The sequence below is a fragment of the Lathyrus oleraceus genome, chromosome 3 (assembly GCF_024323335.1).
Source record: "Lathyrus oleraceus cultivar Zhongwan6 chromosome 3, CAAS_Psat_ZW6_1.0, whole genome shotgun sequence".
In the NCBI taxonomy this organism is placed as follows: Eukaryota; Viridiplantae; Streptophyta; class Magnoliopsida; order Fabales; family Fabaceae; genus Lathyrus; species Lathyrus oleraceus.
This window is the reverse complement of record NC_066581.1, coordinates 317,523,796-317,548,687: the sequence shown is the minus strand read 5'-3', so window position 1 is coordinate 317,548,687 and position 24,892 is coordinate 317,523,796.

Sequence of the window (24,892 nt, the reverse complement as noted above, 5' to 3'; positions counted from 1 at the left end):
CAAATCGGTGAGACCCAAATCAATACAAATTCAGTCCACTTGGCCCAAGGTATAAAAGTCATCTTACACGAAATACAAAGTAAATGTTTTGATCTCCGCTTCTCACTACACTCATCTTGAATCTTGAACTGACTTAGATGTTAGAGTATTAACCATGCAGGTCCATCCACGCGACACAATATCAGAGATTAACACCATCAATTCAACATTCTGAACTAACCGATTACATCCCATTATAGTTCTAGAACCCTCGTATTTTATGACACATTTTTACTATATTAAAAAAAATTAACTATGTGATTATTGTGTAAGTTATATATCTAAAAATTATTAAATTAATTTTTATGTGTAATATATTTTATTTGACTTTTCATCTTCAAAAATAAATTTTTACTTTTGATAAAATAAATATAATTAAAAAATAATAATAAACATAAAAAATGCACTGCTACATCACTTTAAAACCATTCATCTCTTATAGACTTAAGAAAACAAGTTGCCATGAATTATATTGTTACACCCTTTTCTTTTCTTTTTTTTTCTTAATATGACACGTTGATCTTTTAAAGAAAATTTAAAAAAATTCATTTCAATATTACATTAAATTTATTAGTTTGATAATATTTGTCATACATCAATTTTGTCCCTGATTCAATAAATTAATGCATTCCTCAATACATTCGTCTCATCTGCATAGCATAACCTGTATTTCATCATGCATAATGTCTAAAACGCCAATCAGAATAAATTTTCAGGCATACAGGCAGACCGATTGAACTGATTCTCAAATGTAGGTGAAATAAGCGGCAAAAAATTTCAAAATCGAGTTTGCAAACGTCAATTTTATTAATCTACGATTTGCGTAGTTTAACCTGGCGTGTTCGTTTTAATTTTCTGACTATTTTTCCGATCGCATTTTGACCAGCCTAAGCTTTTTAAATGAATATTTTTTATTTTAAAATTTGACCAAAACCTGTATGTTTCAGAGAATTTTATTTCACGCTGATCATTTTAGTGCATTCAGTTTAATTTTTTGGATACTTTTGGGCTTGATTTTTATTCATTTTGAGTCCTTTTATATTTGTTTTTTTTTTCAAAATTTTCAAAATAATTAATTAGGACTTCTTATAGACTCATTTTAATTTTATATTGATTATTTAGTTTTTGTTTAATTTTTAGTTGTTTATTTTTATTTAACTCATTTTACCACTTTTTAAGACTACAGATGGGTATTTTGGACTTTGGCTTAGATTTAGAAATCCTAAAAATCTCATATAAGTATTTAAGGTTGATGAATTTGGGAGGGGGACTGATCCACTGAAAGCATTCCACGCGGTACATATTTCAGATATGGATCTTGTCATTTTGAAAGAAGATAATGATGCAAAGGAGGTTGGAGAGAGTGAGATAGGAAAAACATATTTCTGTAGCGGGGTTTTCGTTACCTTTAGGTTTATTGACTAAACCAAAAGTCAACATACAATTCGAGTCACCACCACACTTTTATTTGTCCAAAGGAAAGGCTAAAAAGCGAACAAAAGCCAAGTAAGAAGTTTTATCAAATCAAAAACTAATAAAAATGTCATAGATCTGGGTAAGGGGGTTGGTTATGAAATGAGAAGGTTTTACGCACCCAAAACATCCTTAGTACTCTAAGGGAACCCTTTTTGCAAATATGTGTTGTAGGTTGGTATTTATGAAAATATGTGCAAAAGATTTGAGGGATGAGAAGAGAATATATTATATTTACAAGTTTGTTGTTTGAATGGATGAACCCATTGCCTACATACCATCATAAAGGTAGGATCAAAACCTCGTAGTTCGGGGTAAAAATCACAAAGATTGGTGAATTGATTTGATCAAAAGCCTTAAGGTCTTTTGTTATCAAAGGGAGAAAACTCAACCTAAACCAACAATCCACCATGTGAGGAGAGTTTCAACATACTAGTGAGGGGTTAACCCTATAATAAGTATGGAAGACTTATAATCCAATCACTAAGGATGAGGTGAGATTTACATCAACCACTATGATAACTCAAACCTATGACTAATGTTTATGAAAAGATTTTAATAAGGTGGTCATTGGAACCACAAAAACAACTTGAAGTGAGTTATATTTACAAGTTAAATTTATTTACAAGATGAAATCAAAGTTGGATTAAGATTCATTCACAATGAGTATTGATGAAAATGGTTTTGAAAAGTCAAAGGCATAAGGCCTAGGTTTCTAATTTGAAACAATGTCAAAGTTTGAAGAAAATATTCTTGGCTTGGGTTAGAGTGGGGAGAAGAAGAGAAGGGCGTCCTAAAGCATACAAAGATAAGAGAGAAGATAAAACCCTTGGAGTTCCTTTTCTTGAAATCATAGAGATGATTCAAGATGCTCCTTTCCTTTGGACTTAGAACACAATCAAGCAATTAAACAATTTAGATTCAAGCTCCTAGGATCTCCATGTGTCTTGTCTCTCTTAACTTGGCTATTCATGACAATGGTCCTCTTATACAATCTCAAGATGGAATCCCTATCACACAAGAGCAAACATCAAAAAGTTCATAACACAATAAGAGGAATGGACAAAGAATAGGTTTGGAAAGGAAGTCCTCTAAAGTCAACTTTGAAATTTAGCATTCTAAAGGCACGAGGCCTAGTTGCTCTTCAACAGGTTTAGCATTCTAAAGGTATGAGGCCTAGTTGCTCTTGAACTCCTTTAAGCATGGGTATGTCCTAATTCTAAGTCTTTTCTCCTTTTTGCATTAGGTTCACACAAGACAAAGACAAAACAATCACAAGACAATAATATATTTATATACAATAATGAGCTCAAATGAGCAAAAGAAAAGTGACATAAACATAAAATATGTGCTCAAGTGAGAAAAATGAAAAGCAATATGAATAAATGAGCAAGAAATAAATGGCATTAAAGTAAAGGGTAAGAAATTAAATGCTTAAATTAAAGTTAGTAATTAGTATGGTTATGTTAGTTTGTCATAAGACAATGTAGCGCTATGTTAAGCAATCGTAAATGGACTAATGTAGTAGTCACACCTATCTTAGGCCGGTCAATAAAACTATAGGCAAATAAACAGAAGTTAGAGATCATGACTAGTAAGTCAAGCTCCACAAACTTGCCATTCCAAAACAAAAGGGGAGGGGCCTTGTATGGACTTTAGGATTTTTTGCTTGACCAAGAAGTAACCTATCTTGGACACAAAACAACTCACTTGATCTCGGATCAAGTTGAGTTTGGTTTGGATCAAAGAAGGTTAAACCTCTCATTTGTCAAGACCAACCATAAGACATTAACTCATTGGCCAAATTATGAAAAGAAAGGGATGAAGAAGAAATGGATGGAAAGAGAATTCAAGCATCAAACTCAATTGATCAAATGTGAACCAAGTCATCATCAATTAATGCCAAACAGAAAAAGAAATGAAGATTAAAAGTCAACAAGTCAACCATATTTTTTTTTGTATTTTTTGAATTAAAAATAAATGCAAAAATAAAATAAACAAAATATGGTCAAACCTCAAATTTAATTCAAATCAACTTCAACAAATCCAATTAAATTCTCATAGGTCTAACATGGTCAATCAAACTTTGACAAATTTTCTCAATAATTTTTGAAATCAGAAACTATTTAAAAACAATTAAAAACAATGGAAAATAACACAATATGAATTAAAATCTCAAATAAATCTCAAATCAAATAAGAAATTGATGAGACAATTTTTCATTGACTTATCATGATCCATAGGTGCTAGGAAAATATTTTTGGATTTTTCAAATATCAGAAAGTAATTAAAAATGAATTAAAACTATTAAAAATCAAATAATTCACAAAAAATATTAAATGAAGTGACAAAAATAAATAAAAATCAAAATATGAAACTAGATTTTTCAAGAATTTTTTTGGCATTGGTCTCATATTTTTGTGACTTCAAATAAAATGTTTATGAATTTTTGAAAATAAATGGAATTAATCAGAAATTAAAAGAAAATAGGAAAAATAGAAAAAATCCAGCGCCATCAGATCATTTCATTAATTGACGTGGCAAGGCATCAAGGGCTCAGGGGCGCGGATATAAGGTACACGTGAGTCAAACGCGCAACACATTGCATTAAAACAAGTCAACACATGTAATGGCCAGGATTAAAACGTTTAGACACGATCCAAGGGTTCAGAGGATGGACACGTGGTACAGGCGATGGAAAACACCTTCTTCTCTGGCGAAGTACCAGAATCCGGCCACCACGCGCAGGAAAATAAATTGCAATGAAAATGAAAAATGAAGACATCAAAATGAAGCTGAGGTGATGTACATCACCACTGTAACCATGGATCATCCTCACCATTCCTATTTAGAGAGAAATGTGAGCTTGAAAGTCATGGTGTGTGAACTGAAATGACACGATTTGAACAATTAAGACCACCATTGGCCTGCCTCAAGTGAGAGGACTTCAGAAAACAACATAAACCAAAGAAAATCACATTGTATTACAAGATCTAGATCAAAAAAGTTTGAGGTTCTACCTCTGAAATGAAGCTTCAAACATCACGAATCCTTCAAGATCTTGATCTGCTTTTGCTCTAGAAGTGTGATGGAGATGATAGGTTAAGGAATTGAGCTTTGAAAATCAACTAATGATGTTGAATTTCAAGCTTGAAAGAGAAATAGAAAAACTGAAAATTCCTTTAATGAAGATTGGGATTTCAATTCAGCAGCAATTCAGATCTCCACTTGGTTGTCAATTGAATGAGAATGCACACTTATTTATAGCTGAAATGGATTGCAGGGCATGGTTCCCTCGTGTGCATGGGATTTGAATTCTCCTTGCATGGGCCTGTACAGGCGCATGTGAGGCCCAAAAATGAATAATAATCCATGCTGAGGTCAACTGGAATTGGATTGGACGTGCACAATGGATTGCACAAGCTTGCACACCAAGTTATAACATGAAATGCAAAAATGACCCTAAATAGAAAGCTCTTCGAAACTTACACATGGAAAGTCCAAAAAATTAATGTGAGTAATGGTTGGAAAGCTCTTGAAATAAGGAACAAAAGTCATGTTGGGAAAAAATTCATTTGGCATTTGGAAATTAATGAAAACTGGCTGTGAAAGTTTGGTCACAAAACATGTTTAAGTTCCCCTTTGAATTTTTTTACCAAAAGCAAGCCTCTTCAAGCCCTTATGTTTCAATTATGCAAGCTTCAAATGGAAAAACCTCCAACATCAAAGTTGTAGATATTTTCAAGATTATAAATTTAGACTTACAGTTTGCATCATTTGGATTTTTAATGAGAAAGTTATGGGCACTTGAACTTGGGCATTTTTCAAATTCAATGACTTAGGTCCAAAGTGACCTATAATGTTTTGTATTATCAAATGTGTTTATTTTAGGATTATGAAACTTTGTCCAACATAACATTTGAAGTATACATCTTAAAATTTCCAATGCATTTGGTCTAACCTCAAAATAATAAAAAATAAGAAAGTTAGGTCCTTGGGAAGTTGAACCAAAATTAGGGTTTCAGTCAAAATGACCTATAATGTTTTGAAATGAATGACCTTACAAGTTTCAAATGGAGTTTTGATGAACATGAAAGTTGTTAATATGGATCTTAAGAACATTGTTTCTCTTGGGGTCATCTTCATTTGAAAAACACATTAAAAGTTGTATCTTAGTGGACCTCAGCTTAGTCAGATGACTTGACTGGTCAACTTCTCAAGGCCAAACTTCAAATCTTGATGAATGAATGATTGAGGGGCCTTAAATAGGCTCATATATGCATAAAATAATGATTTAAATAACTTCCCTTGATTAAATTTGATCATAGGTTGAGGTTGCTTCATGAGCAAGGCACAGTCAAAACACAGTTGAATTAGGGTTTCCTTGGGAAACAATCCTCAAGCCCTTTGGGTTATCTTGATAAAATTGGAAAATTGAGACACTTGGGAGACATATATGATGACTAGGAGCTTTGTGGACCATTTTCATGCCTTTTCTCATCTTCATCTAGCCATTTCATTGGGCTTAGGAGCCTCCTAGGAGCATGGGAGCACATGATCACTTGAGCTTCAAAACAAAAAGAGTTAGTGAAATATTTTTGTGCTTTTGGATAGTAATGAAAATAATAAAAGCAATAATATACAATACAAGTATGCTTGGTGGTCTCAAACCACTCACACAAGTCCCAACCCTAGGGTTAAGGAGCCAAACATGCTATGATCCTTGAGGCAATGCATTGAGCAAACGATATGATGCCATGAGGGATCTTAGGGTCAAAATTAGGGTCTTAAAATTTTCTATGGTATTCTTCTTCTTAAAGGAGGCCTTTCAAACTCCCTTTTCTTTCCATGTTGCAGCCCTTACCGCTTTCAACTTCTTCTTCTCGCCGCTAATCACTCTGTTCTGCAAACGAACATAACAACTCCAACCTCATCTTAAATCCATCATCAACTCACCAAAACTTATACCATGCAAAGACACTGATCACCATAACCCCTTTTCACCACCATTTCACCATATTACCATCACACAACAACAATCACATCCATACTACTTGAAATTTTGGTGTAGTCGGAATTCAAATGTTCTACTCCAAGCCATGACATCTAATCCAACATTGTTACTAATACAGCAAGACAGTTATACAAATTAAAACCCAGTACTAATCTGCACACTTTCACCGATGTCACGATATCTGCTGCTACATTACCATAGAGTGGAAGACCACCCAGTTCTGTCCATCTGGTACAAAGACACAGTAGAGATCAAACTTAACACTTACTTCTGCTGGACCAGCACAGTTCTCAGCATGATGTCTCAACACAGATTTGAACATCCCCTGTTACAGTATTATAGTTGCTGTACTGTTACAGATCAACCAGGCTATACTTCAGTATTAGTTGACAGAGATAACTGTCATAACTTCCAATTAGACATTTAGACAATGGGCCATATGTCAGGTCTGTTATGCTCCTGAAAAATAGACTGAGATAAATACTGAACTTTTACATTGCAGCACTTGGGCCTTGTACTTGTATTAGCTAAAATTAAGGTTAAGCAAGTTAACCTAATTTCCACATTTTAGGGTGCTAACACATAGGCTATTGGTTAGGTTCATTAATTGTAGCTCAGTTGTTAGTTTCCTGGATTTTAGCTCAGTCGTTGGACTCCTGAAGAATAGCCTGAGAAAAATACTGAAACAGAAAAACTAACCATCCTACACTTTAGCATATGCTGTCAGGAATGAATGTCACAACATTCAGTTTGACGACCAGAACATATACCATATGCTAAGTCTGTTATTTTTCTTAAAATAGACTGTGCTAAATGATGTACTGTAAAAGACCAACCAGTCTATTATTCAGTATATGCTATCAATGATGAATGTCAAAACATTCTGTTTGACATTCAGACAGTATGCCTTATGCCAGGTCTGTTATTCCCTTGATAAACAGACTGAGATACAAGCTGAGTTATAATAGAAGGATTATAACATGCAGAAGGTAAAAACACAAGTAATTGTTAACCCAGTTCGGTGCAACATCACCTACTCTGGGGGCATACCAAGCCAGGAAGAAGATGCACTATCAGCAGTATTAATTCAGAGTTAAACTCCCCCGTTTACAACTCTTCACTTAATCCCTACCCAATGCAATCTATACCTAGGAACTCCTAGATAGAAACCACCAGTTTCCATTCCTATCACTACAATTTCAAAGTAATGCTAAACAAATTGAACTTGCTTCACAGCTTCGTTCAAGACCATAACTACTCTTGCCTACAGGCTTTGAGTTACAAATAATCTCATGCTTTGAGAACTGAGAAACACATGGTAACCTTCCCACAGGTTGGGAGGTTTACCTCATACACACCCCTAATTTCTACATTGTTTGAGGCTTTTTTAAACCTAGATTACAATATGCTATTTATAACCTAAACACCCAACTGGATTTGGGCCTTCAGAAATCGCAGCAAGCTTCTCCTTTGCTATTACAAACCCAGCAGAAAACTTCTGCTACAATCAAGGTCTTCAACCTTTTAGTTCCTAAAATATCTCCATATTTAGAAGCTATATATTCACCAAATATTCTGATTGAGTCTTCAAGACCTCCACAAATAACGCCACATAGGATTCTAACTAATCCCAAAATATTGAATCAGTTAACATATAGCAGAATTAACTAATTCAGTTTTATAGACAGGCGCGATGTCATAGTCACGATGTTATGACATCCTACATGACATGTTGGTCCAGATGTTGAACTTCTTCAACCCAACATATTAAAACAACAGAGGTGATTATATTATTTGTTTTACAAAATTAATGTCAATCCTAAGGTACTAACAATCTCCCCCTTTGGCAAATTTTAGCTAAAACAAATAAACATTACACTAGACACCACATCCCAATATGGGTCTGCACTTCCTCTTTGTCATTGTCAGCACCATCATGAACACCAACTTTGGTGTACATGAAGAAGAAGCTGTGCAAGAATCAGTTGCATCAAAACCCTTCCCCTCAACCCTAGAGCTTCCTGAAGAATATGTAATGCTGAGTACATAGACAATGTAATTCAGATCACATGACACAATTGTCCTCTTAACTCAGATCACAAGACACGAGTGATATACCCAGTTAGTGACTTTTGTGCCTGAAACCAACTTCTGCTTGCTACCATATTTTGCTTGCTTCTGGTATATCCTCAAGACAATGTTTCTCTCCCCCTTTTTAGCTAAACATTTATCAATGAAACCTTCACAAAACTAGATCCAGGCGCAGTATGCCCAAATCTTAACAAACCCCATGGTTTAGAGGGAATGGAATGTCGCTCTTGTGAGAAGAGGAGTGCTGATGCATCCTTTAAATAGGCCAGACCGTGCTTAGGAATTAACGGTAGGAGTAAATGCTTGGTCAAGATCCATAAATATTGGCTGAGAATCAGTCAGAGAATCACCAACAATATCTCAGACTATCTTTGAATACCTTTTATAGCTCTTGACTGTTTCTTTTCAGAAACAACAGTTCCAATGCATGTAGACTATTCCATATATGCAGTCAGACACGTTGCACGCGATGCCTTAACATTCAACGCGGCTTTTGCCTTCATTCTTCATGTATTCTCCCTATCATCATTTCCTAAGACCGCTTTCGTACCTCCAGTGGTAGCTTGACATCTGGAACCACTACAACTGTAACACTCAGTAGATGGTTACTCCCCCTGTACCACACAACTGTAACACTCCGGCTTATTATAATGAGACACACCACATCCATATTTCCTCATGACTGTAAGTTTCAGAAGGAAATAACAGTATTGTCTAAGGCAATATCATGACATCCGGTCAGACATTCTTCTGCTCACTCAGCCTTAACACACACCACATCATCCCAATAACTAACAGGGTGCCATACCTTGTTATCTGAGACCACATAGACCACAAGCTTGATGATTACTTGCAGCTCAAAGACAGAACTCCCCCTGTCATGAACAACCAATTCTCCTCTTGAGACATGGAGATCACCCACGAACATATCCAACACCCCAAAGTTGGACCTTCACATACTTCCTGATTCAAGGAGAACCCAGACCACTTGATGAATGGAAAACATAAGACACATCTTCATGTTTTCAAGAGCACTCCCTCTGTTCAGCCTTCTTGGCTGAACACATCCACACTTTGTGTCAATCTCTCTTCTAACCAGAACAGAAAGCCATTTCACAAAATGTTCTAACATAAGTTAGGACATCCTACACAGCATAACACAGAACCCCATCTGATAATCTTCAGATATCACTGAGTCACCAGCTTGATCCAAAAGAACCCAGACACAAATTGGGACATGTACATTCTCATCTCATTACAAGAGATAATCTTCCATAAATAGCTCAGAACTCCTACCACAAGCTCCAAGAGATGAATAGAAAACACCTCCTTTTGTCTTCAACTTACTACTTTTCTGCTCAAAAGTAATTTGTCTCAGACTTTCTTCAAGAATAATCAGCTGCCATATGTTGATCATCTTGATTCTTTGAACTCACTTCTGAGATAGACCAAATGACACTGGTTGATTACCTCCTTCATGAATCCTCACATGAAAAAGTCAATTGCCATTTTCTGACCTCTCCACGTTTATCAGACTTCTCCCAAAGACATTCTGACGTACCAAGTGAAACTTGAACTTCAAGCTACATGTTAAACAACACTTAGATTCTCTAAGACATGAACATGTAACATCCTTTCCATCCAGCAACTCCAGAGAACAACTAAGATTCTGATGTTGAACCAAATGTCACAACATTGTGTTTTAACATCCAGCTGTTGAATTCAGCTCCTTCTTCTGCCACTTAACAAAGACCTTCCTCCCTACACAGAACAAGAGTTCAACGCTCTCATAGACTTGATTGTGGAACCAAGTTTGAGTCAACAACCTTCATCCTGCAGGTTTGCAGTTAAGTCATCCAAGCTCACACCTTGATGAATGCCTGCTTCTTCTCCAAAGACATCAGACACTCTGATGCATGAGTCTTCAGAAGGATCAGTTAGAAACTAAACCTTCAGCTATACCAAGGATTCCACTTCCTAAAGCAAGGATGTTTCCATGATGTCAAGAATGCTGCCACTTGTTCTTAACTCCACAATATGCATTAGCCAATGCACTTCCTTACCTAGATCAGAAATCAACTGATCCAAGTAACCACCATCAAGACAATGATGTCTTCTTCTTCTTGTACACACCAAGGCTGACCATGTTTCTTTCCAGGAAACCTTTTCAGAGATCATATGCTTTTGCTGCCACCAAAGAGATAGATCATAAACCAATGTACTATCCTTCCTGTGATTCTGCACAGGATCTTGAAGAAGTGATGTTCCAACATCTTTAAGAATATCAGTTATCTTGAGCTCCAAGGATAATCAATTAAATACTTGTACTTGGCACAAGTAGACATTGATCTTAAATCCTTTCCCAATTATCCTTTCAGATATTTCCACCACAAGAATACGTTGAAAATACTCTTCTTGTGTCCACATCTTCTGCTTGCTAGCATCTCAACAGTTTTGAGAATCTTTCCAGATTAGATTCACCCTTAGGAATGAGAGAGATGAATCCTTCCTTGCAAATGTGTTACACACCAACCAGATCCCATGTGACACAGGTCAACAGCCATCCAGACCCTAGGCTGACCAAACGTGAGGAGGTTAACCAAAACTCCCCCTCAAGTTAACAATCATGGAAACTCCACACCAATATCCATGCATTGTACACAAATGTCTCAACATGGCATACGTCATCCCTACCAGTGGTAACTAACTCTATGAGTTATACCTCTGAATCTTCATATTATCACTCCTTGAAGGAACTGCCGCTTCTGAGCGTGGTGTTTGAACAACAAGATTCATGGTCCCAGTCCTCTTAAATGAAATAGCAATCAGGTTACCTCATTTTTGACTTCTAACATCCAGGGGACCTGTCTTTCAACACAACATAGTACTTCAGGGAACAACTATCCAACCCTGATCAATCTACAGGAATAAGACAAGCAGTAGGAAATTGCACAATGTCACATCTCAACCAACTCCATTTCTAGAGATCAGACTTCCAAGAGTTACCTTCTTGAGCACACACACAGTTGACCCTACCCTTGTCAACTTAGCACACACAGATGTCTCCTCTTCCAGGTCAGGAGTAGGTTCCAAACCAACGTATCCCTTTGTTTGACACCTAAAAACATCTGCTATTCAACCAGTAGCTGCATACTTGTTGAACAACATGTTCTAACATCACATAGAACATTAGTTCCACCTCCTTGGAACAAACCTTCCTTGAAAATCTTCAAGGTCTTCATATACACTACCCAAGAGAGTAAAAGAATCAGTGATCAGGTGATTCTTACCAAGATGAGTGGACTTGAGGAGACTCAAGTATCTTTGACATCTTCAGTAGATTATGATGAAATCTTGAATACAACAGCCTTTCATCCACATGAGGGGAAACTACATCAGAGTTTGAGTTTTGCCAAGTATTATGCAGCGGAAATCATATTACAACTCAACCTATGAACACACACTTCACCAGATCAGCCTCCAAGAACATACCAAGTTTGAATATGATTAAATACTAGCACAGCTGTCCCACACAAAGGCCAATTGCCAACCTTCAGAGACAGGTACACACAGTTCCTGTCATGAATAGTCCATCCACCTACTTCAAGGGACCATTCAGGGAAATCACAGAACCTTCCACAGGTTCCAACATCAGTACTAACATAACTCCTTGCAGGATACCAGAAAGTATCACCCATGGATCTCATCCAGAGACAGAATAAGATGCCTGCTCTGATACCAATTGAAATTCTGGTGTAGTCGGAATTCAGATGTTCTACTCCAAGCCATGACATCTAATCCAACATTATTACTAATATAGCAAGACAATTATACAAATTAAAACCCAGTACTAATTTGCACACTTTCACCGATGTCACGATATCTGCTGCTACATTACCATAGAGTGGAAGACTGTCGCATCCTGCGAAAATCAACCGGCGAGCTAAAAATAAAAACACACAGAGCCGCCACTGTGCGTTATTTATCCCAAGATAGGGAAAGGAAACGCTCAGAGAAACCTGGAAAGAACATGGTCTTGCGACCAAGAGAATGGGTTCGGGAGTCGGTTACGCAAGGGGAAGGTATTAGCACCCCTCACGTCCGTCGTACTCGACGGGATCCACGTCCTAGAATAAAGAAAAGGTTGCTAAAACATCACACACACACACAGGGAACGCAGGTGGGGTTAAGAGAAGGGAGCTCGATAAGGTATCGCACCTTATGCCTACATATCTTGTCTGGAACAAGAATCAGAGCCACTGTAGTTCGGCTTACGCACGCCAAACAATCCAAAACAACACAAACAAGCAAGGGTGGCAAACATGGAGCCCGACAACCACTGGATGGAATTACGTCGGCATCCGAACCAAAACACACTCAAAAGGGCAAACGTGGAGCCCGACAGCCAATTACTGGGCTTACGTCGGCATCCGAACCAAACACACAGTCAGATAACAAGTAAACGCACGCAAAAAAGAAAAAGGTTGCCCGGAGTGGTCTCGCACGACCACCTGCCTACATACCTCGTCTGGCACGAGGATCAGGGCGATGTAGTTCCCCTGAAAGGGACTAAATTGCTAACCAGAAACCGAGGGGAAAACACGACACTAGGGAGCTGAGACTCGAGCCTAATGTTGTCATGCAAAGTCACCCTAAGTTCAGGTTTCTACTTACTCGCATCAGTGCGATCTAATCCTAACCAGGAAAGAAGAAAGCATACAAGCATACATCATATATCAAATGAGAACAGGCATCTTAAACAAGCATGTCAATCAGAGATTCACAGAGCACACGCTATAACCAAACAAGAGGCTCAATCAAAGGGGTTTGACCGCCGAAGCGAGTCGTCTGTACATGGTTTTGATTTGCTCTTAACCTTGCCATTACGAGGCTAAGGTGAAGCAGATGAAGAGGTGAAGTGAGGATCAGACCTCACAGCTCATATCCCTAACCAGGGAGAGCATCTGACAAATGAGCATGGGTCCAGAATAGGGGAACCCTTCTATACTCAGAGACTCTGACTCAATGTGCACTGCACGGGATCTTGGGTTAGGATCTCAATGCTTCAACCATGTAATGGGAGCAAGGAGAAGACTCAACTGAAGAGTGGGAGGTAGACTGCATACCCCTACCTTCCACCAATTGCCTTATTTAAAGGACTTTCACCTGCTTGGGCTTAAAAATAAACAACCACAATCATTGCCTCTTAAGGAGGACTTCAGACATTTATTTGCCCGGCCCGGTAACAGCCGGGTCTCCAGACTACATGAAGTCAAGAGGACTTACCTCAATGCGAGTTGCTTAAGCAACGCAAAGCAAAAGTTCACAAGGAACTGAGCAACTAAAGTACCTGTAAACAATCAAACACAGTTAGTACTCAGACAGACAAAACCAAACAGCAAGTGTTCAATCAATCAAACTATACAAAGCAATGCACGATAAAGCAAGCTCAAAGCTCACTCCCAAACTTCACAACCTACAAAACAATGTTATGTTAGTGTACAAACATCAAACAACATCAATTAAATTTAACTTGATTCATTCTCCATGTGCATTATGCTTTTGATCCTGAAAAATCAAGCAAATATTAGCAACAAGACCACTAGGCTAAGCCTAGGGTCCAAAGGCAAGAAAAATTCCTAAACAGCAAGGTATTCACCAACCAATCTCAAATTAAAGTCAAACAAGAGCAAACATCCTTGGTCTCATGTTTATATCATTCATTATGCTCATGCTATGCACAAAACAAGGCAAACTAGTTCAAGTGAAGCACCAAACATGCAAACAGAACTATTGCATTCAAATCCACACCAAAACACTTCCAAAAATTCTCAAATAAATTACACCTAAACAGGGCCTAATCCAGGTATGGCACACCAAATTTCAGCTTAATTGGGCAAATGGAACCATGTCAATGAAAATCAACAAAAACAGACACAATTATATGCTCCAAATCACATCATCAATACATACATCCACTTCAAAAATTCATAACTCAATGAAAACAGTAAAGAAATGGATGAGACCAAAACAGGGATGTCACATCATGTGTCTATTACAAACATATCAAATTTCATGACAATCCAATACCATATGAGCATTTCTCATTCAATCTACCAACCTATGTCAAACAAGCTTGCACAATTGACCAACAGAAATGAAAAATCACAATCAAATTGAAAATGCAATGTAAAATTCCACAAAAATTCATACAGCATCCTAACATGTTAATCCACCATCATGCAAAATTTCAATCAATTCTAACAAGTTTAGCTCATGCAAATAATTCCAACAAGTTGACATAAAGAGGTGTGACACAAATTGTCACACCTAAGTTCTAAAATTCATAACTCCATGGCCAGGTATCAAAAACTCATGAAATTTACATGGAAATAATCAGCATCCAGTCAACAATCATCACAAAAATTGGCAAGAATTTATTTAACATTATGTGCATTTCATGAATCAAATGGTACAAGGTATCAAAAAATCATACATGTGAAACAAACCTAGGTCAAATGATATTTTTACCATGCACAACTTTGACCAATAGGTCAAAAATATTCTACAGTCAACTAGGAAGTCATAGAAAAAAACTCCATATTTTTCTGAATTTTCTACTATTTTTTATGCATTTTTTAAGGTCATGGTAATTTTTGAATAATTAAATGAATTAATTAAAATGACAAATGGCATTTTCGTAAATATGTAATGGCGCCAGCGGGAAACACAACTTTCAAATTTTCAAACTGTTTTTCGGATCAAACACGCTTGCTTCACCATCTCCAACTCAGAAATCACCAGCAACATCAAGAACACGAGTTTTTCAAACTATCACCAAAATGGACGAGTAGATAACCAAACGAACCGTATGAATCTCCACAATCCAAATATGAAATCAATTTAACCTAACAGTTTCTAAATCGAACGGATCGAATCACTTAGGGTTTTGCTACAAAACTTCAACTCCAGATTTCACAGGCTATGGTCCATCATTTGCTAAACTAACTATATCACAATGATCTACAATCACCACACTACAAAACGCATACATCCATTTGCAAAATCGTGATGTTCGAAAAACTTACATACCTGGAATGGCAGACTTGAAACCGATGCTTTTAGAGCTCAATTCTTTAAAACAGCAACAGTAGAGGGATAGAGAAGGTGATTAGAGGTGCTAGCTTCAATTGCCATGGCTTCTATTGCTCGAATTCACCATTTCACCATGGATGCTCCTTATGCTACAGTCGCGATTCAAGGATCTTCACAGTCCAATGACCAAAAACAGCTGGTGATATTGATGAGAGAAGATGAATGCAAAAGGAAATTCGTGTTTTGGTTCAAGATTGAGGAAGAATTGTGAAGTTGAAGGTGTTGAGTTCTTGATGAAATTTTGAGAGAATGAGAGGTTTTGAGATCCAACTTTGGTAACTGTGATTTCTGTTATGATTATGAAGATGATTAAGTTTATATATCATCCTTAAACCATGCTTAAGTGTGTGATTAACCAAAATGCATTGCTAAGTGAAAAATGGTAATTTGTAAGAAAGGGCAAAAATGTAATTCCACTATGACAGCTCATGCCACCTGTTTTGACAGCACATACACCTTCCAATTATCATATGTGAGCTGTAGAAACTTGCCTCATGCTCATTGGTTGTGTAAATCTCAAAATCACCATGTGGATGCATTTGTCCATTTTTAACCATTGCATTTTTCAAGCCAAATCTCAATTTACAAGGCCTATGCAAGAAATGATGATTCCAACACACTCTAAATTCCATTTATGAGGTGTAGAAAAAAGTCCCATCTCCAAATTCCAATTATTTTAAGAGTTGGACAATTTTGCCCCTGGTCCAATTCAACTGTCCAGTTGAAAAGTGACTTTTTGCCTTGGCCACTTTTGGGAAAATCCAATTATGCACCCTCAAAGTACATGTTAAATGGAGTTTGTGCATATAAAGAACTTGCAATTTGGACAAAGCATGTGGAAATTATGGCCTCCTGATTACAGGTAATTTCTGAATTTCACTGAGCCCTAATTTTCAAACCATACATTGGATTTTCAAGTTCTTGGACTTTTTGGAAAGGTGAGAACAAGATCTACAACTTTCATGTTGAACAAATTTTCATTTGAAGCTTCCTTGGACACGTGGCTTTGAGGTCAAAAACTTTCCATTTTTGGAAACTTCAATTACAAGTCACTTTCTATTTTTGGCAGTTTGTGTCCTGACTTGATTTTCTTCATTTTTAAGCTTTGAGATGTCATTTAACACTTGTTCCAACATAAATGAAGTGTATCCAACTCATTTCCACCTCTAAATCCATCAGATCATGTACAGTTGACCATAGTTGACTTTTCATCTGATAGATAAATCTGGCAATGCATAGATCAATCTGAGCTCCAATCTCCAACTGAAATAGCTCAAGGGTGAAACCCTAGCCTCAATTAACACAATATAATCATATAATGAACCCCATATCCATCATAAACCTCATCTCCTGATTATGCCCTGACTGGCCCAATGCAACTGATTAGGGTTGACCAGTGGTCAAAACCCTAATCTCAAGGAATCTTCTTCAATCTCCAGATGACATCCAACCATGATGATGATGATGTATCATTGCAATCAAGATGAAGACCAACATCCATTGAGAATCATAAAACCCTAATTTGAACTGCCCCATCCTCAGATGGCCAATGATCAATCAATAAACCCTAGGCTTGCACTTGACTTTCTCATCTTCTGATCAAGACTTGAGAGGATAGCTTGCACAATGTAACCACATGATATGCAATATGCAATGCCTAATGCCCTAAAATGATATGCAAATATGTTAATGCTAGTCCCAAGAAAGGAGGGCAAATTTTGAGGTGTTACAGCTGCCCCTATTCAATCCACTGTGAACCTGTCGATACGAAATTGCCTCGGCTTTCGGATGATCAGGATGAAGAGTGATTGAATACCAAGAACAGACGAACAATTTGCACTCTGATGGGATGAATAATTAACAGCGCCTGTCAGCAGCGGCGAAGAAACAAACTCTTGAAACGTCGACCTGGATACCAAAATAAATGGTAACACAGGGATAACCATGGTCTGAACACCACACATCCACTCGGGATTATCATCCTCTCCCTTTTTTTCTCTGCTTTTCTTGGACCCCGAAATTTTCTTATCTCTTTTTTTTCATTTTCTTGAACCCCGAAATTTTCTCTGCGCAAACGACCCTCAGATCTCTGCATTTGAACCCCATTCTCCTGTTTGCCAAAATAAATGGACCCCATTCTCCGATTTGGACCCCAGTCGCCTGACGATAACCCGCGATCGCCAATATGAACCCCGTTCTCCAGAAAATGCCGCAACATCTCCCTTTCTCCATTTGAACCCCAGAACATGCCTCAGCATTTCTTTTCTCCATTTGAACCCCAGGACAATACCTCAGCATATCCTTTTCTCCAATCTCTCGTGATAATTCCGCTGGCAACGTCGGAAATAACACCAAACCACTCTGAGGGCGACATGTCAGAGGGTAAACCTTCATAAGGAAGGTAACATGTGTATCTCTTCCTCAGAAGACACCTATGACGACCTCCATTGGCCTCCGCCAAAGTCTAAGGTGACACATGAACAGCAGATAATCCCAAGGACCTCATCCTGGATATAATCTTCAACTCTATCTCCATTTGAACCCCAAAAAATGCCTCAGCATATACTCTTCTCTGATTGAACCCCGATCTCCAGAAAATGTCGCAACATCTCCTTTTCTCCATTTGGACCCCGCTCTCCAGAAAATGTCTCCACATTTCCTTTTCTCCATTTGAACCCCGGAACATGCCTCAGCATATACTCTTCTCTGATCGAACCCCGATCTCCAGAAAATGTCGCAACATCTCCTTTTCTCCATTTGAACCCCGGAATCGCGCTGATCGCGTAACGTCTTCTGATATCATTTCCATCTCTGTCCGACGGAAACATTTCCTCCAATATCGCACTACTGGGGAACACTGCTGATCTGACGTCATGGTACCACACTCCTCAGAGTAACACTTTCAACCAGACACTGACTGATGACTGGGAGAAAATTCGACGTTTACTGGACATCGAACAATGATGTTGACAGGACATCGAACAATGATGTTGACAGGACATCGAACAATGATGTTGACAGGACATCGAACAATGATGTTGACAGGACATCGAACAATGATGTTTACGGACATCAAACAATGATGTTGACAGGACATCAAACAAGGATGTTGACAGGACATCAAACAATGACCGACCAGACATTAAACAATGACTGGGAAATAACTCGACGTTTACTGGACATCGAATGATGATGTTTACTGACACCAAAGAAAGCTCGACCAGACACTAAACAATGACTGGGAAATGACTCGACGTTTACTGGACATCGAATGATGATGTTTACTGACACCAAAGAAAGCTCGACCAGACACTTACTGATGACTGGGAAATACTGCTGCTCCAAAATCCCGCTGCTGAACTCCTCGGAGTATCGTCTTCACTATCCGGCAAAACCAATCCTCAAGCGGTAACCACGGCTCGAATCGCGCTGATCGCGTAACATCCTCCAATCTTCATTCCCATCTCGGCCCGACGGAAACATTTCCTCCAATATCGCACTACTGGGGAACACCTTGATTCAATCACGATGCTGAACTCCTCGGAGTAACACCTTCACTGTCTGATAAAACCACCTCTCAAACGGTAACCACGGCTTGAGACTAGCTTATACGTGCAACAATGATGCATGATCTTTTTCTGCGTAATGCTCCATAATTATGGAAATGCTACGCGATTTATTATTTTTTCTATGCAATATGCTATGCTTACTCTACATGATGAATGCATAAAAAGTATCCCCCTCAAGGGACTCTTCTGAGGAGCACGATACACTCTGCTGAGGAACCCGTCAATATTCCGATTCCACCCTGCTGGGGAATAAGCACTGCTGCTGGAAAAGGTAACCCTTGCTGGGGAAGAACCTCCTTTGCACCCAATCCGCTCGGGAAACTGCTGGGGATAAGCACCACCAACACTCTGTGGGGATACAACAGTTTTTGGCTTGCTAGGGGTATCAATCCCGAATCTGCTTGGAGAACCCTCACAGATACCTGACGACCTCACTGGGGAAATGCTTACAGATACTCTGCTGGGAAAACAGCAACCTCCAGGCTCAACTGGGGAAACATTGATTTGACACCCGCTGGGGATGACTATCCTGACCCTGCTAGGGAAACAAATGCCACTCCGCTGGGGACAACCCATGCAATCCACACGTAGGATACACTCAGCTGGGGATGCAGATATCTATCCACTACGGGAACTTGTTCAATCCTCAGGTAGGATGAACACTGTTGGAGATATATTTCTTTGAAAAAGACCCGCTCCACTCGGGGAACTGCTGGAGATATATTTCTTTGAAAAAGACCCGCTCCACTCGGGGAACTGCTGGAGATATATTTCTTTGAAAAGAACCCGCTCCACTCGGGGAGTAGCAACCTTCAGGCCTGGCTGCTGAGGAAACACCGTTGTAAACCCGCCGGGATAACCATCCTGACTCGGTTGGAGAAATCCACAGACCTTGGATCTGCAGGGGAGTTGGCCCTCTGATTCTGCTTGGGACCTAGCTGGGAAATGAGAATAGTTGGCACAGAACACCCGTCGACTCGTCGAACCCTGGTATCCACCTCCCAATCTCGCATCAGCTTTCCACTTTTGAGAATTCCCAGACTCGTCTGGACCTTTTCTGCTCCATCATCTTGTATTTCCAACCGCTCCGCGCTCGACGAGAAACGTACTCCTGGGATTTATACAGAAATTTCAATTTTCCGACTTTGAAGAGTCTTCTTGATTAATTTCAAGGGTCGTCGGACGTCTCGACGTCTCTCACCATTTTCGTTCATTCCTGAGCCAACTCTCTGGGGATCTTGTTACAAAGCTTCCACATCACAACCTGCAAGCGAGTGAAAATATCTAACAGTTCCTGCAAAACAGACCGTTAGATAAAACCGTGCCCCAGGCGTGTCAAGATTTCAACACTTGGGTCACTCAACCTTCCAAATAAGATTTCAAGCTTTCAATCTTATAAACATGCATTGGAAGGAAACCTGTATGTGTTAAAAATGCAAGATTCTTTATAAAAAATATCCGGATGTTTTTGCAATCAAAGCGGTAATGAAAAACAAAAACAAAATTATTTGACTGAATATGCATTTTATTGATTTGAAAAGTGTGTGGCTCAAATTGAGCAATACAAAAGGAAGCAATTCCTGAAAAGAGGTAATTGCGCTCAAAAGGAAAAATCTATCCTAATGGCAATGTGAAACCCGTGATCTCATCGAGTTCCAACTCGGTTACACCCCATATGTCCTCAGACTCTCCATGCTTTCTGCTTTCTGAACAAGACGATTCCAACTGATCCCTACCGGGTATTATCCGTGATGCTTTAACCAAAGCGCAAACGATCATGCTAGACGCAGTTGTTCGTTTCAATCCCTCTTTTGCCTGGACCGCCCTTTCGGGTTTTCAGTCCACCGGGATACCCATTTTTGCCCAAGTCGCCTTTTCAGGTTTTCGACTTGCCGGGTGTACAATTTTCTCATTTTATCCCTAATTTTTGCCCGAACCTTTTTCTATTTTTGGTTCGCCGGGATGCCCATTTTTGCCTGGACTATTTTATTCTTTTCGTCCAGCGGGTCTCTTTACACGAAGTATTTTTTAACTGCGTCCGCATTCACAGGGGATGGAAAATCCTCACCGTCCATGGTCGTTAGCAACAAAGCTCCGCCAGAGAAAACCTTCTTGACCACGAATGGACCTTCATAATTTGGTGTCCATTTGCCCCTTCGATCGTTTTGAGGAGGAAGGATCCTTTTCAACACCGTATCACCCACGTGATATACCCGAGGTCGCACCTTCTTGTCAAAAGCACGCTTCATCCGTTGCTGGTATAATTGCCCATGACAGATGGCTGCTAGCCTCTTTTCCTCGATCAGGCTTAACTCTTCATACCGGGTCCTTACCCATTCAGCCTCTTGCAACTTCACGTCCATCAGGACTCTCAAAGAGGGAATCTGAACCTCAACAGGTAATACAACCTCCATTCCATATACCAATGAGAAAGGCGTTGCCCCAGTAGATATGCGCACCGGCGTTCGATACCCAGGATACAAGCTTCATATTCAGCCACCATCACGGGTGCACTCAACTGTCATCTAGACAACAAAAGCTTATCCACCTTAACCTCCCCATCAGACATCAGAATCCGTTCGGATTCAGGGTCAGGCCCCTCCTCCGGGATCGGTTACTCTCAATCTTTCGATTGGAGCACCTCGAGATGTCCTCATCAGGGAATTCAAACTTCATCGGTTGATAATCCTCAATGGGTTGCGGAGCGATGTAATCAGACAATACACCCCTTGATCGCTTTCTGAGAGTATCCCAAATCAGTCAACATTCTTTTGCTCTTTCGCAACCCGTCCGGTCAATGCTGGCTTCTCAAACACATACTCGATCGGACCTATCTCGGAAATCCACAAAGTGGTATGAACCAGCATAAACTGTCTCAGTCGGCGAGCAGCCTATGCCAAAGTACAACAAGTTTTCTCGAACAGTGAATGTATTGTTTCACAGTCGGTAAACTTTTTGCTAAGGTAAATTGCATGCTTTTTTCGACAAGACGCGTCATGCTGACCCAATACACCTCGTAGACCCCTCGAAGGCCGTTAAGTACCGATTTGATGGTTGTTCCTTCCATAGGAGGTATCAGAATCAGAGGTTCCTGCTCCTTATTTTTTTATTTTTTCCATGCCCCTTGGCAATCATTATTTCACCTGACCGTTTGATCTCTTTTTTTTTTCAACATCTTGAATATAGGTTCGCACGTGGCTGTTAGATGAGATGTGAACCATGACAGGTAGTTCAATCTATCCAGGAAACCACGAACCTCTCTTTCCATTCTCGGTTCAGGCACATTTCTTTTTTTTTTTTTTTTTTTTTTTTAGCAGGATCAACCTCGATTCCTTTCTTACACTTATGATGAACCCCAACATCTTACCGGACCGCACTCTGATAGTGCGCTTATCTGAATTCAACCTCAGTTTGAATCATCTTCTCCTGTCAAATAACTTGGCCAGATCTGCCAGATGCCCCTCTCCTGTTTGGGACTTTGCTATCATGTCATAGCATAGCATTCAATTTCATGATGAATCATCTCATGAAACAAAGTCACCATGGCTCTCTGATACAGGCATTGTCGTTCTGCTTCTCCAGAGGACAGTCTTCTCTCCATGGTAGCTTGTGCACAACGATACCGGTACTCGACCCTGGCATATCCTGACACGACCAGGCGAAGGTATCCGCATGCTCTTTCAACAGGGCTACCATTCTGCTTTCGACTTGCCCCTGAAGCGGCCTCATTTTCCTATTTCCTTCCTGACCTCGGCGGTACTTGGAATAACAATCTCAATCCGCTTCTCGTGCGGCTGAATCACCTTCTCCTCTTGTTTCAACAACCTGGCTAATTCCCGCAGATCACAATCTTCTTCGCCTTCTTCTTCGGCATGATTGCTCGGATTGTCGAAGTCATATGAGGTGTAACCAAGTTGTTATCAACGAGATCCGGAGAATTATTTTTGAAGTCGGAACGAGACAAAACAAAAAGATGAAAAATGAAAATAAACATTGCCATTTTTATTTGTTTTTTTAAACTGCAAAAATAAAGGAAAAACAGGGAACACCGTTTTTTGACTGAAAAACATCCATTTATTAATGATGCAGAAATGCAAATTTAAACATGAGGTGGCCCTTACAATGGACCATTACGTTTCGGGCAAAACGTATGGCTTTCATGCAGATAAAATCAAAACAGAAATCATTACTCTTCAAGTAGAGTGACCGTGATGATCTGTTAAGCCTTCCAGCCTCCTGGTACGCACGGCTTTACCCAACCACTGAACTTGCAGTCATTGTCAGTCTCTCCACCTACTGCACAGGCGTGATCCGAATCTTCAACAATTGCACTCACCATCGCCTGACCATGTGCCGGCATGGGATTGGCATTAACGTTGGGAGATGGAGCGAAGTTGATTGCTTTTGAATCCACCAGGTCTTGGACTACGTGCTTAAAAGCTTTGCAGTCCTCTACACCGTGCCCGGGAGCACCCGAATGGAATTCACATTTGACATTTTCATCAAAATTAGCCGGCCTTTGATCAGGTCTCATAGGCGCCAAAGTCCTCAACTGTACCAGCCCCATATCTTTCAACTTCTTCAATAGGAAAGAGTATGTCACAGGCGGCCTGTCAAAATGCCGATCACTCATTCTCCTCCTGACTGGATATTCTACCCTCTGAGACCTTTGCTGGAATGGCTGACGCTGCTGTTGCTGCTGTGTAGGCTGATTGCCAGCAGGAATAGTTACCGCAGCGGTGTGCTGGTAGTAACGACCCCTACCGTGTCCTCTCTGGGCGTACCCAGCACTCGATCCACCCTCATCCTTGCACTGGTCATTACCAAAGAATTTCTTCGGTCCAGACAACGAAGCGTTTCCTTGCATGTTCCCCATCTTCAGCTAGTCTTCAATCCTCCTCACCTTTTCGGCAATTACTTTCTGCTCTAAGGCGAACTCTTGCATGACACTGATCAGTTCTCCCATCCTCTCTTTCAGCTCGAGAATATCTGCACTGGGAAGTTCCATGAGTCTGGGCGTATTGCGTCTGGTGTAATATCTGTGAGGTCGGGTTGAGTGCAAAGGTACAGTTCTACGAGCGCGAGCAATGATTCCTGCAAAACAGCAAACAGGTTAATATGCATGAATGCAACGTCTATCCATATGAGGAAGATTTTGTCTTTTGATTCTGGTTTCATCGAGACAGATAATATTTCACCAATAACGTTTTGACATTCAGATGTCTCTCAACCAGATTCTCAATCCATCATACTCCCCATATGGCTAGACGTAGATTTGGTGCAGATGAATGCAAAATGAGAATGATGCAGATGTATGCAATGCACTGGGCCATCCTCCAAGTCATCTAATCATCTGTTGCTCTGAATCACAGCCCTGATTTCTGAACTGATCATAACCATCTGAGGAGTGTACAATCATCAATCAGACCCACGGGTTCCGAAATAAACGGAAGAAAGATACATCATCATCATCATCATCAGTCTCTGAGCAGACACTCACAACCATCTGAATCGGCCCGGGGAATCCTGAAATAAACGGATCCCCACTGAT